Consider the following 19,291-nt stretch of genomic DNA (forward strand, 5'->3'; position numbering starts at 1 on the left):
CAGCAAAGGAAACCATAAACAAGACCAAAAGACAACCCTCGGAATGGGAGAAAATATTTGAAAATGAAGCAACTGACAAAGGATTAATCTCCGAAATTTATAAACAGCTCATGCAGCTCAATAACAAAAAAACAAACAACCCAATCCAAAAATGGGCAGAAGACATAAACAGACATTTCTCCAAAGAAGATATACTAACTGCCAACAAACACATGAAAGAATGCTTAACATCATTAATCATTAGAGAAATGCAAGTCAAAACTACAATGAGATATCATCTCACACCAGTCAGAATGGCTATCATCAAAAAATCTAGAAACAATAAATGCTGGAGAGGGTGTGGAGAAAAGGGAACACTCTTGCACTGTTGGTGGGAATGTGAATTGGTACAGCCACTATGGAGAACAGTATGGAGGTTCCTTAAAAAACTACAAATAGAACTACCATATGACCCAGCAATCCCTCTACTGGGCATATACCCTGAGAAAACCATAATTCAAAAAGAGTCATGTACCAAATTGTTCATGGCAGCTCTATTTACAATAGCCCAGAGATGGAAACAACCTAAGTGTCCACTGACAGATGAATGGATAAAGAAGATGTGGCACATATATACAATGGAATATTACTCAGCCATAAAAAGAAACAAAATTGAGCTATTTGTAATGAGGTGGATAGACCTAGAGTCTGTCATACAGAGTGAAGTAAGTCAGAAAGAGAAATACAAATGTCGTATATTAAGGCATATATGTGGAATCTAGAAAAATGTTACAGATGAACTGGTTTGCAAGGCAGAAATAGAGACACAGATATAGAGAACAAATGTATGGACACCAAGGGAGGAAAGTTGTGGTGGAATGAACTGGGAGATTGGGATTGACATATATACACCACTGCTACTATGTATAAAATAGATAACTAATGAGAACCTACTATATAACTCAGGGAACTCTACTCAGTGCTCTGTGGTGACTTAAATGGGAAGAAAATCCAAAAAAGAGGGGTATATGTATACATATAGCTGATTCACTTCGCTATAGAGTCGAGACTAACACAACATTGTAAAGCAGCTATACTCCAACAAAAGTTAATTTTAAAAGTGATTACACTGCACTATTAATCAAGACAGCATAGCACTTGCACAAAGTCACTAATGACACTGGAGACTAGAAAACAGAGTTATATATGGAAAATGATGACATCAGAGTTCTTTTGAAAAAGTACATCTTATTTAATTAATATGATTGGGAAAAGTGTTAGGTAAAATTAACCTTAATTTTTTTTTATATTTTAAAATAAATTTCTAATGGATCATAGAAAAAGTGAAATACAGGTTTTTAGAAATTTAGGAAAGATTTAAGAAGAACCTATTATTTTAAGATAGGTACAAGTTTCTTTAAATACATTAAGAAAATGCATTTAAGAAAATGTTGATGAATTGAATTTGATTAAAAATCAGACAAAATGTATCAAAAGGCACTGGTAAGGGAGTAAAATACAAGTCACAGAGAAGGAGAAGATTTTTGCAAAGTCAATTGTCATGTTATATTTCTAGGCTGGCTTGTTGGTAGATGGGTATCTTGCATTGTTGTTGTTCCTACATTGTTTTATAATACAAACAAAATATTTAAGTCATGCCAAAATTGCTTCATTTTCATATTTTAGACATCTCTGATGATAACTGATTAGTATTTTCCACTAATATTAATATTGTTATTTCTCTGGATTTTCAGTGAGATATATTTTCATGATTTCAATCTGGGAAGTTTCACAAACATCAGAGAATCCTACCATCTTCTATGCAAATAATACCTCTTATGTTTGAACTACTTAGCTATGATCACATACAGTTTTTTAAATAAATACTAACAGTCTTAAAAGAGCATGATTTTAAATTAATACCAATAATAATATATTTAGGATGTTCAGCTCAAAATCTGTTTGTCATCCATTCATTCCTTGATAAAAAAAAGAAAAGTGCAGAAGAAACCCCTCACATATATAGTCAACTAATATTTGACAAAGGAGCCAAGGACACTCAATAGGAAGAGGATAGTCTCTTCAATAAATGGTGTTGAGAAAACTAGATAACTACATGCAGAGAAATGAAATTAGACTGCTATCTTATAGCACTCACAAAAATTAACTTGAATTAAAGACGGACATAAAAGACTTGAACATTTATATACATATAAAACGGAATATTATTCAGCCATGAGAAAGAAGGAAATCCTGCCATTTGCAACAACATGGATAAATCTTGATGTTCATTATTCACATTATGCTAAGTGAAATAAGTCAGACAGTCAGAGAAAGATAAATATTGTATGAATTCTAAACCAGCCAAACTCATAAAAACAAAGAGTAAAATGGTGGTTACCAGGGTATTGAGAGTTTAGTTAAGCTAGTCCCTGTTTGCTTCATTGACATCCATTTTCCTTGGCCAAGAGGACTGCAAGAGCCTTAAACTGACATTCACCCCTCATGCAAGCACACGCCCTACATACCAGCCCACAGAATCACAAGTAAATATAAGTTCCTGATTGATTTTCCAAAGAGTCCTTGTAATAAACAGTCTTCCTCACTCTCAGGGCCTTCCTCTTATGTGCCCTTGAGATGAGACTCCCATGGAGTTTATCAAAACCCTCAGTTCTCTTGTGATCTTTTGTTGAACTTAAGTTCACCACTAGACATCCCTGGGCTTTACTTAACAAGTGTTAATTTAATAAAGTCACAACCAGGGGTTGGGGAAGGGGGGAAATGAAGGAGATGTTGGTCAAAGGGTATAAACTTCCAGTTATAAGATGAATAAGTTCTGGAAATCTAATGCACCGCACGGTGGCTATAGTTAACTGAATTATATAGTTGAAATCTGCTAAGAGAGTAGACAAATATTCTCATCACAAAAAATAAGTGTAATCATGTGAGGTGGTGGAAGTGTTAGCTAATGCTACAGTGGCAGTCATTTCATAATATATACGTGTATCAAATCATCATGTTGTCAACCTTAAACTTACATAGTGTTATATGTCAATTATACCTCTACAAAGCTGGGACAAATAAATAAAATAAAACATCTATAAATATATATTCATACAACATATAAATATATGCTACAAAACTTTCATAGATTGCCTAAATGTATGCAATCTATTCTCTCTTTACATATATTTTTATTATCCATTGCTTTTTTTTTTATCCATTGCTTTTTATTTTTTTAAAACCTGTATACAATTTCTTCTAGCCTTGTGTTTATTCTTATTTATCTGATGCATTTTTGTCTTTTGTATTTTAGGACTCCAAATTAGGTCAGGGCATGTCTATTTTCACATACTATCATATCAGTACATACAAGTTTTTATTAAAAAGAAATAAATTTTTGGAAATTATTTTTTGTTAAAATATAATTTATTTTAGAAAAATTGGTTCTATGTCTGGAGTCAAATATACTTTTCTGTCCCTTATTTGTTGTGGTATGAAATGTCTTTTATCTTCAAGGTCTTCACATTTTAAATTGGATTATATTCTTCCCTACTGAACTCTTGAAAAGAATCTAGTGAAATATGCCAAGTACAAACTGATGATCACTGAATAAACCATTTTGGGAGGCAATAATATGGACAAACATATTTTTACTTCTTATAGATACATGTGGTGGGTGTTTTCTTATGCTTTAATAATAGCTCATTCTTTTATTTAAATGAATATTTCAAAGGAAGATAGCATAATTAGACAATTTTAGTGACAAGTGTTTGTCAAACAAACTCAGATTTTTCTGGATTTGCTGGGCCGATCAAGCTCAGATTGACAAGTTTGCATTCAAATTTGTTAAACCCTTTGACAGTGGATGACAGTGTTTGATAATATTGCATAGATATACTTCAGAATTTGAGTCTAGACATAGAGTATGTGATTTTGTCTTCTTAGGTAGAGTTTTTAACGTATTTTGTGCATGTTTGTTCAGCAAGAATGATAGCTCAGTGAGTCAGCAGAATGCCATCCTGAGATTATACAGTAGAAAGTCAAAGACCTAGTGTGGTTGTTCTTCATTGGAAGTGTCAATGTTTAGTGTGCTTTGGGGGAATACCAAGGCTATGCAATTACAGTCACAGGACACATCACCAAAAAATTCAAACTGCTCTAGACAGTGGGATCATTAGAGTTATAAAAGGAAGTGATATGAAAAAGACCATGGACATACTACCTCATTTAGGACACTTTTTCACAAGATGAATACCAAGATAAGGAGTAATATCTATCAGCAGAAGAGAATAGGTATCTTAAAATATGTATTTTTCATGTTTAGACAATTTTTCATCATACATTAAAGGGAAAATACTTGTATGCAATTAATAGGGGAAATAAAAATAAGTAATTAATAAAAGGGATATAATTAAGTACACTTTTTTAAGGCAGTTTCACCACATTGATTCTAATGCTGTGATGACAAAAGATTGTGAAACAGCACTATGCAATGCTGATAAGTGTTATGACATAAGTGTTTTCATTCATCTCTGACAGAAGTGAAATATTAATTTAGAAATATTAGAAACTTTATAAATACTCATTACCTAAATTGTATCTCTCTATTTCGAAATTAATTTGAAATTCAAAAATGGTTAATTCCTTAAGATGTTGATACAATATTAATAAAGAAAAAAAAAAGAAAATTACCTAAATGTCTACATGTGAGGGAAAGGTTATGCCAAATATTTGAATATATGATTTAATATTATGCATCAATCAAAAGTTCTTCATATTATCTAGAAAATGGTAGGAACAATACTAGTCTTACCTCATAATCTTAACCATACAATACATCCACAAAATATCAGGGAATAAATGAAAAATAGTAAAACAAAATCAAAAGCTGCTACTGTATATAGAATATGAGCAATATTCAATTTCTTCTCACACATTGATTCTCTAAGTTTACTACAATAAAGAAAGTTTTATAATATAAAAGAAAAAAGAAAAATGTAACAGCAACTACAACAAACCCTACACCATTCTTACCCACATTAAATTATGGAGCCCAGGCTCAAAGCCAGGAATAATTCTTTATTCTTCTTTTCTTAAAACCTCATACATAACCCAGTAGTAAACACTACAGTCTCTATTTTAAAACTGTGCCTCTAACAAAACTACTATCTTCACCTCCACTGCCATTTTGTAATCCAATACACATTTCTGCAAAGGCAGGGTTCACCTTAGTTTCCCTGTTTTGAGTTTGTTCACATTTTTATCTTTTCTCTATACAGAATCCAGAGCCACCCGATAATATTGATAGAATAATGACACTCTCTTGATTAAAACTCTATAATTGCTTCTTTAAAAATAAAAACTTTTTATCATGATCTAGAAAGTCCAGTGAGATCTGACTCCAGCCTACCTTTCCAATCTCATTGTATCATTTTACAGTCTTCCTCTCGCTCACTACTATTTGGTCCTGCCAGCCTTCTTTATGTTCCTAATTGTCACCCCCTTTTCCACTTCAAGTCCATGTATCCTCTCTACCCAGAATATTCCATCTCTGCTGGCTTATTGGGGCAGCCATGAGAACTGATATCTCAGATATCCAACCAGAGGCAAGGTAGCTGACAAAGACTCAGCCACTGTTCTCTGAAATTCATCTCTGGGTTTGCACCAAGGTCCCCGCTTTCCATGGGCTGTTCCTGGTCAAGGGATGGACATAACAAGGATATTTGGGCAGGCTGCTCCCCAAGAGGCACATTGACCTCCTGACGGCTGACTTTGGTTCCAGGACTCCACATAGCCTTGACAAACTTTTCTTAGACTGCAGGGAGATCAGGATATTTTCACTTTCAACCTTCCCTTCCTCTGACCTTGATTTGAGGTCATACTTATAATGTAGTCTGATGGCTCTTCTAGACTTGCCCAGACTCTCCCCAATTTCTCTCACAGGCATTTTCCCTAAGAAAATTTTGGAAAATTTAATATCATCTGGGCATTTGCTTCTGAGAGAATCTGAATATAGTCATTCTCTTCTTCATGTCTTATCTTCTCTTCAGACAAAACCTACCTAATGTATAACTTCACTGATTACTCTGTGTCCCATTATCTTTTTTGTTTTTCTAAACAGCACTTTTCAAAATACAACATTGTCTGGTTTATATATTTATTTTTGTATTGAATTTTGCACCACTACAATTTCAGCTCCCATGAGATCAGGGATCTTTTTGTCTTGTTCTCCAATATATCATTTTAGTAATGAGACATAGTGGGCACTTGATAAATATTTGTTAAACTAATTTATATGTAACCTGTAACTAATTTGTGACCAAATGGACTAAATACTGTTAAAGATATGTAGCAGTTAACTAGATCAACAAAATATCCCTAACCATTCTGCTGCCTTACTTTCAACTTGCTTATATCAACACAAAATTGATCTCATGATACTATAGGAATATATGTGAATATTTTGACAGTGTCTAAGTCACCTCTTCAAGCTAGAGTTATGTCTTTGAAACTAAATGGGAAATTTTAAATGAGGATTCTTTCAGTCTTCAATTTTCTAACCCACCTGGAACATTTTGCATTCATTACCACCACCAATTCTCAAAAAAGTGTCTTTCATGTCCTTGTTGTAACACTTTCATGTATTCAGTCCTATAAACCTCCTCCATTGCTGGCCCTATTTCATCTTCCTCATTTGTTCATGTGACATACTGAAACTCGAGTTTAGTTCTTATGTTTTTCTCAGTTACAACTTCAACCATCATACTTAGGTGACTCATTTTTAAATTTTACTTCCTGATAGTATATATCACATAAATTGTATATAAATATTTAAATAATGTCTAATATAACTTTAAATCCATATTTTAATTTAAATGATATTTAATACAATTTTAATTTCATACTATTTAAATATAAAATATATAAACATTTCAGATTTATACTATAGAAAAAGCCTAGGTTTTATAGTTATAAAGACTGCAGTTAAAATTATATGTCTGTCACTCAGTAGCTACATGAATTTGGACAACTTTTTTAGAGTCTCCTGAAGTCCTAGTTTTGTCATTTAAAAAAATTGAGGTAATGAGAACCACCTCACTAAAGTTTTTAGTTTCTGGCATGCATTACAAGCTTAATGGTATGCTATTGTTAATGTTATTTGAAAAAATAGATTCTGGGATGCATACCAACCCTTTTACCAATATTTGCCTAATTGTATAAATTTAAATTCTTAGCTTTTTATTTTTAAATATACAAATTGAAATAAATCATAATAAGTACATAAAAGATCAAATATATGAGTGAATTAATTTGTTAATAACTATTTTTTTCTCTTAGTATGAAAAATATTACCAAAAAGAAATTTAGTAAATTGACTATTTTCTAGTCATAATCCAAATCCCTGGCAGTCTGGTTGGTGTCTATAGTAGAGTGATAGTACCTCATATAATCCATAAATGCTTTAACCTTAATGGTTGAGGAAAACTGATGGAGTGGTAGTACAAAATATTTCATAAACAAAATGACACAAACACACATAAACCACACATCACGTTCAGGAAGATTATGATGTAGAGTTATCATCTAGCTCTGTAGTTACCCATTGTTGAAGGTTACTAAATCCACTGTTTCTTCTACTCTTTCCTCTCTCTCTTTGGTCACCCAGTAGTGCTAATGTGAAAGCACTGACTTCACAAAATTGCCAGAATACAAAAGAGAAGTGTAAGTGTGCACTTCTTTCAGGAAACATATTGTTTTTCAAAATGTGCAGCAGCTTTGCTAATTTAGTAAGATATTAAAATATACACAAATATGCACCTGTAATCCTTTGATTTAAGCATAAATGTTAAATAGAACAGAATATAAAGATAGAATATAAAATGATATATTTGTGCCAGTGAGCCCTTTCTGTTAAAAGCAATCTTATAGAATGCATTCTGGGCTATGTAGCTCTGAGAGTAATGTTTCCAAACAGATTGCAATTTGTGTGGCACCCACAAACAGCACAAAACATTGATAAATACAATTTCATGTTCCCTTTCTCTTTACTAGTGAAGGAATGATAATGTTTAGTAGGTTCAAGATAAATATACAATGCCTTTATACTAACTTTAGATTCCATGCAAGGGAATCACTTAATGCATTTAAATTAATTATGAATTTGTTTTCAACATTAATTTGTTCTTAGATACTTTATTTGAAGAATCCAGAATATTTTGAAACATAAGTAAAAATGAAGCCAGATTCAGAGAGAACTTTTTTTTTCTAACGAGGATTATGTTGAAAGTTTGGTCTCCAATAAGGGGCTCAAGACCAATATTATCAATATATACTGGAAAGTTAGATGTGTAATGCCATACATATTGACTATAAAAAGTAAGTTAATGTGATGCTTTTGGGATATTATATATGGAGAAAGCATAAAATTTTATTTCTCTTTGTTTTTTAAATAAACCTAAAGCATCTTTTCTTCATTTAAATGTAATGATACAATCTTGCAAAATGAATATGCTATAAACACAAACTAGTTCAGTTATTTTTATTGATGACTACTACCATAATTTTAAAAATGCTGAACACTTAAGTTTCCCATATATACAGAGTGAGAACATGTCAAAATTTTAGCTCATTAATAAGAGAACCGGAAGATGAAATACCAGAGGCAAAAAGAGTTTGAGAAACTGATCTTTTGATATATGTATAGATAAATATGAATAAAGATATAGATAGATATGAAACCCGCAGTAAGATTAACAAATTAAATCTGAAAGAGATTAATCTACCATAGGAAAATAAAACAAAAACTTTGGGGTTACTTTGTCTAATAGTTGAAGAAAAATCTTTTGAATCTTACTAGTTTGCATAAGTTGACATCTGACTTTATAAAAGCTAAGCCTTAATAAATACTATATAGTTACATTTTTTTTAGTCAGGTTATTCTTAGATGGACTTATTAAGAAATGTTCTAGTGTGACACTGTAGAAACAGACAGTTATTTATCGCCTTACTTACAGATTTTGTATACTTTTTAGTAAAATTGGTTATTAATTATTTAATAAAGATTAATACACTAATTTCTTAATAAGTAGCTACTTTTATTGAGCAGTCTGTCAACCATAGATATTAGCCCTATTTTTGGTACACATAGTTAAAACAGATCTAAATTCTAGTTAACATATCTTTCAACTCAATATTATGACAAAATTATTTTAAATTTAGGTTCTTCAAATCCCTCCACTGAGATTAATTTCTACATCAGACATATGTTAATGTCCTATGAACAGAATAGGAAATTGTCTTTGCTTAAAACCGGTAAGAAATTTGGGCTGGTGATGGGGCTGAGAGGTAATTTTACAGGCATGAACTCAAGAGTATAAAAGGAAAGCTTTATTTCTTATTATCTATAACTCAATAAATATAATTCAGTAATTCAATAATTATTTCTCAATGCTTTCCCTTAACTCTTAAACCCACATTTCCACTGGTGGTTTTTAATCAAATATTGCCAATTAATGGTCAACTTAGTCATTTGTCAATTGAACCATAATTTCATTAAATCATATTTAGTGAGTAATAATATATAGGCATGTATTAAATATACTGATTTTAAATAATACCGACTCAAGTGTTAAAGATAAACAAATTTGTTTAATAAATGATCCCATAGACCAAATCTTAAAAATCTACATGAAAATTTTATGCATATAAATAATCAAAATATAAAGTAATATGCCAGACTACTAATAAAAGTAAAATTAAAGCCATGAGTTTAAGAAATAGAATATTTCTTGCTGTGGTTGATAAAGAAAGTCTTCTGCAAAAGTTAGCAGATAAACAGGGGCTTCAGAAAATAGCAGATTATTGGTGTTGTAGAAAAGAACAATTTCATGGTGTCTTCTAGTTATTAACACTGCATATGACGTTCAGCTCTATATGAAGTTAACTAATGTCCAGAGATCAGTAAAGATGCAATACGGAAAGATAAAATGATAAAGATAAAATACTACATCATTAGTTGAAGTCAGAATGGAAATGAGATGCAACTGAAGAAACTGATGACTCTTCAGTCTGATGCCCAGCTCATATGTAAACAGTCGGAAATTTAGATGTTCCTTTTGGAAGAAAACAAAACAAACAAACAAAAAAGGAAAAATCTTTAATTGTATTAGTGTTTTTCCCAAAACCAAGACTGAGAAAAAGGCCTGGCATGACTAAGTTGATAATTGGCAATATTTGATTTAAAACCATCTGTGGAAATGTGGGCTTAAGAGTTGTGAAATTATTGGGAAATAACTATTTTTGTTTTTTTTGAATTTTTTTTTTTTATTAGTTTCTGCTTTATAACAAAGTGAATCAGTCATACATATACATCTGTTCCCACATCCCCTCCCTCATGCATCTCCCTCCCTCCCACCCTCCCCATCCCACCCCTCCAGGCGGTCACAAAGCACCGAGCTGATCTCCCTGTGCTCTGCGGCTGCTTCCCACTATCTATCTACCTTACGTTTGGTAGTGTATATATGTCCATGCCTCTCTTTCCCTTTGTCACAGCTTACCCTTCCCCTTCCCCATATCCTCAAGTCCATTCTCAAGTAGGTCTGTGTCTTTATTCCCGTTTTACCCCTAGGTTCTTCATGACATTTTTTTTTTTAAATTCCATATATATGTGTTAGCATACGGTATTTGTCTTTCTCTTTCTGACTTACTTCACTCTGTATGACAGACTCTAGGTCTATCCACCTCATTACAAATAGCTCAGTTTCGTTTCTTTTTATGGCTGAGTAATATTCCATTGTATATATGTGCCACATCTTCTTTATCCATTCATCCGATGATGGACACTTAGGTTGTTTCCAGCTCCGGGCTATTGTGAATAGAGCTGCAATGAACATTTTGGTACATGACTCTTTTTGAATTATGGTTTTCTCAGGGTATATGCCTAGTAGTGGGATTGCTGGGTCATATGGTAGTTCTATTTTTAGTTTTTTAAGGAACCTCCATACTGTTCTCCATAGTGGCTGTACCAATTCACATTCCCACCAGCAGTGCAAGAGTGTTCCCTTTTCTCCACACCCTCTCCAGCATTTATTGTTTCTAGATTTCTTGATGATGGCCATTCTGACTGGTGTGAGACGATATCTCATTGTAGTTTTGATTTGCATTTCTCTAATGATTAATGATGTTGAGCATTCTTTCATGTGTTTGTTGGCAGTCTGTATATCTTCTTTGGAGAAATGCCTATTTAAGTCTTCTGCCCATTATTGGATTGGGTTGTTTGTTTTTTTGCTATTGAGCTTCATGAGCTGTTTATAAATTTTGGAGATTAATCCTTTGTCAGTTGCTTCATTTGCAAATATTTTCTCCCATTCTGAGGGTTGTCTTTTGGTCTTGTTCATGGTTTCCTTTGCTGTGCAAAAGCTTTGAAGTTTCATTAGGTCCCATTTGTTTATCTTTGTTTTTATTTCCATTTCTCTAGGAGGTGGGTCCAAAAGGATCTTGCTGTGATTTATGTCATAGAGTGTTCTACCTATGTTTTCCTCTAAGAGTTTGATAGTTTCTGGCCTTACATTTAGGTCTTTAATCCATTTTGAGCTTATTTTTCTGTATGGTGTTAGGGAATGATCTAATCTCATACTTTTACATGTCCCTGTCCAGTTTTCCCAGCACCACTTATTGAAGAGGCTGTCCTTTCTCCACTGTACATTCCTGCCTCCTTTATCAAAGATAAGTTGGCCATATGTGCGTGGGTTTATCTCTGGGCTTTCTATCCTGATCCACTGATCTATCTTTCTGTTTTTATGCCAGTACCACACTGTCTTAATTACTGTAGCTTTGTAGTATAGTCTGAAGTCAGGGAGCCTGATTCCTCCAGCTCCGTTTTTCATTCTCAAGATTGCTTTGGCTATTCGGGGTCTTTTGTTTTTCCAAACAAATTTTGAAATTTTTTGTTCTACTTCTGTGAAAAATGCCAGTGGTAGTTTGATAGGGATTGCATTGAATCTGTAGATTGCTTTGGGTAGTAGAGTCATTTTCACAATATTGATTCTTCCAATCCAGGAGCATGGTATATCTCTCCATCTATTTGTATCATCTTTAATTTCTTTCATCAGTGTCTTATAATTTTCTGCATACAGGTCTTTTGTCTCCTTAGGTGGGTTTATTCCTAGATATTTTATTTGTTTTGTTGCAATGGTAAATGGGAGTGTTTTCTTGATTTCATTTTCAGATTTTTCATCATTAGTGTACAGGAATGCCAGAGATTTCTGTGCATTAATTTTGTATCCTGCTACTTTACCAAATTCATTGATTAGCTCTAGTAGTTTTTCGGTAGCATCTTTAGGATTCTCTATGTATAGTATCATGTCATCTGCAAACAGTGACAGCTTTACTTCTTCTTTTCCAATTTGGATTCCTTTTATTTCCTTTTCTTCTCTGATTGCTGTGGCTAAAACTTCCAAAACTAGGTTGAATAAGAGTGGTGAGAGTGGGCAGCCTTGTCTTGTTCCTGATCTTAGTGGAAATGGTTTCAGTTTTTCACCATTGGGGACAATGTTGGCTGTGGGTTTGTCATATATGGCCTTTATTATGTTGAGGAAAGTTCCCTCTATGCCTACTTTCTGCAGGGTTTTTATCATAAATGGGTGTTGAATTTTGTCGAAAGCTTTCTCTGCATCTATTGAGATGATCATATGGTTTTTCTCCTTCAACTTGTTAATATGGTGTATCACATTGATTGATTTGCGTATATTGAAGAATCCTTGCATTCCTGGAATAAACCCCACGTGATCATGGTGTATGATCCTTTTAATGTGCTGTTGGATTCTGTTTGCTAGTATTTTGTTGAGGATTTTTGCATCTATGTTCATCAGTGATATTGGCCTGTAGTTTTCTTTCTTTGTGACATCCTTGCCTGGTTTTGGTATCAAGGTGATGGTGGCCTCGTAGAATGAGTTTGGGAGTGTTCCTTCCTCTGATATTGTTTGGAAGAGTTTGAGAAGGATGGGTGTTAGCTCTTCTCTAAATGTTTGATAGAATTCGCCTGTGAAGCCATCTGGTCCTGGGCTTTTGTTTGATGGAAGATTTTTAATCACAGTTTCAATTTCAGTGCTTGTGATTGGTCTATTCATATTTTCTATTTCTTCCTGAGTCAGTCTTGGTAGGTTGTGCATTTCTAAGAATTTGTCCATTTCTTCCAGGTTGTCCATTTTATTGGCATAGAGTTGCTTATAGTAATCTCTCATGATCTTTTGTATTTCTGCAGTGTCAGTTGTTACTTCTCCTTTTTCATTTCTAATTCTACTGATTTGAGTCTTCTCCCTTCTTTTCTTGATGAGTCTGGCTAATGGTTTGTCAATTTTGTTTATCTTCTCAAAGAACCAGCTTTTAGTTTGGTTGATCTTTGCTATCGTTTCCTTCATTTCTTTTTCATTTATTTCTGATCTGATCTTTATGATTTCTTTCCTTCTGCTAACTTTGGGGGTTTTTTGTTCTTCTTTCTCTAATTGCTTTAGGTGCAGGGTCAGGTTGTTTACTCGAAATGTTTCCTGTTTCTTAAGGTAGGATTGTATTGCTATAAACTTCCCCCTTAGAACTGCTTTTGCTGCGTCCCATAGGTTTTGGGTCGTCGTGTCTCCATTGTCATTTGTTTCTAAGTATTTCTTAATTTCCTCTTTGATTTCTTCAGTGATCACTTCATTATTGAGTAGTGTATTGTTTAGCCTCCATGTGTTTGTATTTTTTACAGATCTTTTCCTGTAATTGATGTCTAGTCTCATAGCATTGTGGTCGGAAAAGATACTTGATACAATTTCAATTTTCTTAAATTTACCAAGGCTTGATTTGTGACCCAAGATATGATCTATCCTGGAGAATGTTCCATGAGCACTTGAGAAAAATGTGTATTCTGTTGTTTTTGGGTGGAATGTCCTATAAATATCAATTAAGTCCATCTTGTTTAATGTATCATTTAAAGCTTGTGTTTCCTTATTTATTTTCATTTTGGATGATCTGTCCATTGGTGAAAGTGGGGTGTTAAAGTCCCCTACTATGATTGTGTTACTGTCGATTTCCCCTTTTATGGCTGTTAGTATTTGCCTTATGTATTGAGGTGCTCCTATGTTGGGTGCATAAATATTTACAATTGTTATATCTTCTTCTTGGATCGATCCCTTTATCGTTATGTAGTGTCCTTCTTTGTCTCTTCTAATAGTCTTTATTTTAAAGTCTATTTTGTCTGATATAAGAATTGCTACTCCAGCTTTCTTTTGATTTCCATTTGCATGGAATATCTTTTTCCATCCCCTTACTTTCAATCTGTATGTGTCTCTAGGTCTGAAGTGGGTCTCTTGTAGACAGCATATATATGGGTCTTGTTTTTGTATCCATTCAGCCACTCTGTGTCTTTTGGTGGGAGCATTTAGTCCATTTACATTTAAGGTAATTATTGATATGTATGTTCCTATTCCCATTTCCTTAATGGCTTTGGGTTCGTTATTGTAGGTATAGTCCTTCTGTTGTGTTTCTTGCCTAGAGAAGTTCCTTTAGCATTTGTTGTAAAGCTGGTTTGGTGGTGCTGAACTCTCTCAGCTTTTGCTTGTCTGTAAACGTTTTAATTTCTCCATCAAATCTGAATGAGATCCTTGCTGGGTAGAGTAATCTTGGTTGCAGGTTTCTCTCCTTCATCACTTTAATTATGTCCTGCCACTCCCTTCTGGCTTGTAGAGTTTCTGCTGAGAGATCAGCTGTTAACCTGATGGGGATTCCCTTGTGTGTTATTTGTTGTTTTTCCCTTGCTGCTTTTAATATGATTTCTTTGGGTTTAATTTTTGACAGTTTGATTAATATGTGTCTTGGCGTATTTCTTCTTGGATTTATTCTGTGTGGGACTCTCTGTGCCTCCTGGACTTGATTAACTATTTCCTTTCCCATATTAGGGAAGTTTTCAACTATAATCTCTTCAAATATTTTCTCAGTCCCTTTCTTTTTCTCTTCTTCTTCTGGAACCCCTATAATTCGAATGTTGGTGCGTTTAATGTTGTCCCAGAGGTCTCTGATATTGTCCTCTGTTCTTTTCATTCTTTTTTCTTTATTTTGCTCTGCATCAGTTATTTCCACTATTTTATCTTCCACCTCACTTATCCGTTCTTCTGCCTCAGTTATTCTGCTATTGATCCCATCTAGAGTATTTTTCATTTCATTTATTGTGTTTTTAATCGATGCTTGATTCATCTTTAGTTCTTCTAGGTCCTTGTTAATTGTTTCTTGCATATTGTCTATTCTATTTCCAAGATTTTGGATCTGGGAAATAGAATCTTGGATCAGCTTTACTATCATTATTCTGAATTCTTTTTCAGGTAGACTGCCTATTACCTCTTCATTTGTTAGGTCTGGTAGGTTTTTATCTTGCTCCTTCACCTGCTGTGTGTTTTTCTGCTTTCTCATTTTGCTTATGTTACTGTGTTTGGGGTCTCCTTTTTGCAGGCTGCAGATTCGTAGTTCCCGTTGTTTTTGGTGTCTGTCCCCCGTGGCTAAGGTTGTTTCAGTAGGTTGTGTAGGCTTCCTGGTGGGGGGGACTAATGCCTGTGTTCTGGTGGTTGAGGCTCGATCTTGTCTTTCTGGTGGACAGGTCCACGTCTGGTGGTGTGTTTTGGGGTGCCTGTGGCCTTATTATGTTTTTAGGTATCCTCTCTGCTAATGGGTGGGGTTGTGTTCCTGCCTTGCTAGTTGCTTGGCATAGGGTGACCAGCACTGTAGCTTGCTGGTCGTTGACTGAAGCTGGGTGCTGGTGTTGAGATGGAGATCCCTGGGAGATTTTCGCTGCTTGATATTATGTGGAGCTGGGAGGTCTCTTGTGGACCCGTGTCCTGAATTTGGCTCTCCCACTTCAGAGGCACAGCACTAACTCCTGGCTGCAGCACCAAGAGCCTTTCATCCACCCGGCTCAGAATAACAGTGAGAAAAAGTAGAAAGAAATAATTAGTAGAAGAAAGAAAGAGAGATTGAAAGAAAGGAAGAAGGGAAGTAAGGAAGGAAGGAAGGAAGAAAGAAAGAAAGGAGGGAGGGAGGAAGGATGGAAAGAAAGGCAAGAAAGGAGGGAGGGAGGGAGGAATGAAAGCAAAAGGAAGAGTGAATGGAAGAAGAGAGGGAGGGAGGGAGGAAGGAAAGAAAGAAAGAAAGACAGGAGGGAGGGAGGGAGGGAGGAAGGAAAGAAAAAGAAAGTGGAAAGAAGAAGGGTGGGAGGGAGGGAGGGATGGAGGAAAGAAAAAGAAAGAAGGAAAGGAGGAGCGGAGGGAGGGAGGGAGGAAGGGAAGGGAGGAAAAAAAGAAAGAGCAGGTAAAGTAAAATAGAATAAAGTATGAAATATAGTAGCGTTATTAAAATTAAAAAGTAATTATTGAAAAAAAACACGGACCGAAAGAACCCTGGGACATATGGTGGAAGCAAAGCTATACAGAGAGAATCTTACACAGAAGATTACACATACACATTCACAAAAAGAGAGCAGGGGGAAAAATCAAAAATCTTGCTCTCCAAGTCCACCTCCTCGATTTGGGATAATTCGTTGTAAAAAGAGGAAAAGGGGGAGACGTCTGAAATCTTGCTCTCTAAGTCCACCTCCTTAATTTGGGATAATTCGTTGTAAAAAGAGGAAAAGGGGGGAAAGTCTTAAATCTTGTCCTCAAAGTCCACTTCCTCAATTTGGGATGATTCGCTGTCCATTTATGCACTCCACAGACGCAGGGCACATCAAATGGACCGTGGAGCTTTAATCCGCTGCCTCCGAGGCTGCACAGAGAGATTTCCCTGTCTCTGCTCTCACAGCTCCCGGGTCTCAGCCTTGGACCTGGCCCCGCCTCTGCGCGTAGGTCGCCGGAGGGCGTCCGTTCTTCGCTCAGACAGGACGGGTTTAAAGGAGCCGCTGATTCGGGGGCTCTGGCTCACTCAGGCAGAGGGGAGGGAGGGGAATGCCCTCTCCTCGCGCACCAGGCAACAAAAGGGAAAAAAGTCTCTTGCCTCTCCGGTAGCTCCAGACCCTTTCCCCGGACTCCCTCCGGGCTAGCACTAACCCCTTCAGGGTCTCTTCCTGCCGCCAGCCCCAGACCTCTCCCTGCGCTCCGACTGAAAGCCGATACCCGAGCCTCAGCTCCCACCCCCGCCCGCCCTGGCGGCCGAGCAGACAAGTCTCTCGGGCTGGTGTGTGCCTGAGGGCACCGATCCTCTGTGCCAAAATCTCTCCGCTTTGCCCTCCGCACCCCTGTTGCTGTGCTCTCCTCCACTACTCCGAAGCTTTCCCCCTCCGCCACCTGCAGTCTCCGCCCTCGAAGGGGCTTGTAGTGTGTAGAAACCTTCCCTCCTTCACGGCTCCCTCCCACTGGTGCAGGTCCCGTCCATATCCTATTGTCTCTGTTTATTCTTTTTTTTCTTTTGACCTACCCAGGTATGTGGGGAGTTTCTTGCCTTTTGGGGGGTCTGAGGTCTTCTGTCAGCGTTCAGTAGGTGTTCTGTTGGAGTTGTTCCACGTGTAGATGAATTTCTGATGTATCTGTGGGGAGGAAGGTGATCTCCGCGTCCTACTCTTCCGCCATCTTCCTCCGGCTCCTGGGAAATAACTATTGAGTTATAATTATAGATACTGAAAAGTCAAGTTTTCTTTTTATACTCTCAAATTTATGTTTGTAAAATTACCTCTTAGCCCCATCCCCAGGCCAAATTTCTTATTGGTTTAAGAAGAGAATTTTTCCTATTCTTTTTTTTTTTAAATCGACAAGACTTACTACCCTCATTCATGCAATATTCAGTTTATATTCTCATCGGAGCTTCTTGGATGATAAGGAAAAAGGAAAGCCTGCTGAGAGAACTGGGAGTACATAGAGTGTACGCAAATACACTCTACAAAATAAAACACGGCGTAAACCAATGTGTATGCAAATTCCCCTACAAGGCACAGAGACTCTCTAGGGAGAGAAAAGTAGGAGGATATTATGAAATAGCTGAGACAGGTTTTCTCTGTCCTACTTTCACCATTGTATCCATTATCCAACATTTTAGCAGAAGTGACAATTTTCAGTATCCAGTTCCCTGAGTAAGGTTAAAGGCTGATACATCTGAAATAGTAAATTTTAATTTAGATTTTTAAATTAAACATAATCTTGACTTTTTAAAAGCTATATTCTTTGCTTTCCTCCCTTTATTTCTTTCTTTTAACTAAGGATTAGTTTTTAGTATTAAGGGTGAAGGACCCTGTATTATACTATAAGTCATAGAACAGGAAACTGTGTACTGACACTTCACATTAAAACATGGCATCGAAGATGACAAGCAAAGGACTATGACTAGTTAAGTACCTGAGAAATTTTTCTTGCTCATGTCCTAAGTAGTAGATAATAGAAATACCAAGTAGAATGAACCAGAGCTGAGGAAATCTTTGCATCCTTTTCTTGCTGAAGCCAGACAAAGCAATTGTTTTTGCAAAGATGAACCATTAATAATATTAAAAGTAAAGAATAGCAGTAACTCTATATGAGATATTGTGCCATATCTTATTTAGAAAGAGTTATCAAGTCAAGTTTAATTTTCCATGTTCAAAAGTCTCCCATGCTGGGCTTCCCTGGTGGCGCAGTGGTTGGGAGTCCGCCTGCCGATGCAGGGGACGGGGGTTCGTGCCCTGGTCTGGGAGGATCCCGCGTGCTGCGGAGCGGCTGGGCCCGTGAGCCATGGCCGCTGAGCCTGCGCATCCGGAGCCTGTGCTCCGCAACGGGAGAGGCCACGGCAGTGAGAGGCCCGTGTACCGCAAAAAAAAAAAAAAAAAAAAAAAAAAAAAAAAAAAGTCTCCCATGCTTCCCATGAGGAGTAAGGAAAAAGAAAGAATTAGCTGTGGACTCCGTGAGGCCTCTAGGTTGGATCCAGGATTTGGCAGCTATACCTCCATAAAGATCATGACCCCAAAACAGAAGTATGAAGGCATCTTCAGCAAGAATGAAGTAAGGAAACAGAACAAAGAACCAAGAACTGACCGGATGAATTACTGAATCACACGCTTAGCAAACTCAAGAATAGGAACAATAATACCTGAGGAGAAACAATAGAACTCCTTACATATACCAGGTGTGTCAGTTTCAGGTACTCAAAGAAGCAGACACTGACATATAGTTAGGAATGCGAATATTTACTGGGAAATAACGCTACTGAAAGGAAAAGAGAGGAAGCAAGATTGAGCAGGGGAAGTCTTTACATAGTGAAGCTGATTTAACAGTCTCTATCAGCCCAATAGGAAGCTCCAGAATAAATAGATACAATTAGATCCATTCTG

The sequence above is a fragment of the Hyperoodon ampullatus genome, assembly GCF_949752795.1.
Source record: "Hyperoodon ampullatus genome assembly, chromosome: 13".
Classification (NCBI taxonomy): domain Eukaryota; kingdom Metazoa; phylum Chordata; class Mammalia; order Artiodactyla; family Ziphiidae; genus Hyperoodon; species Hyperoodon ampullatus.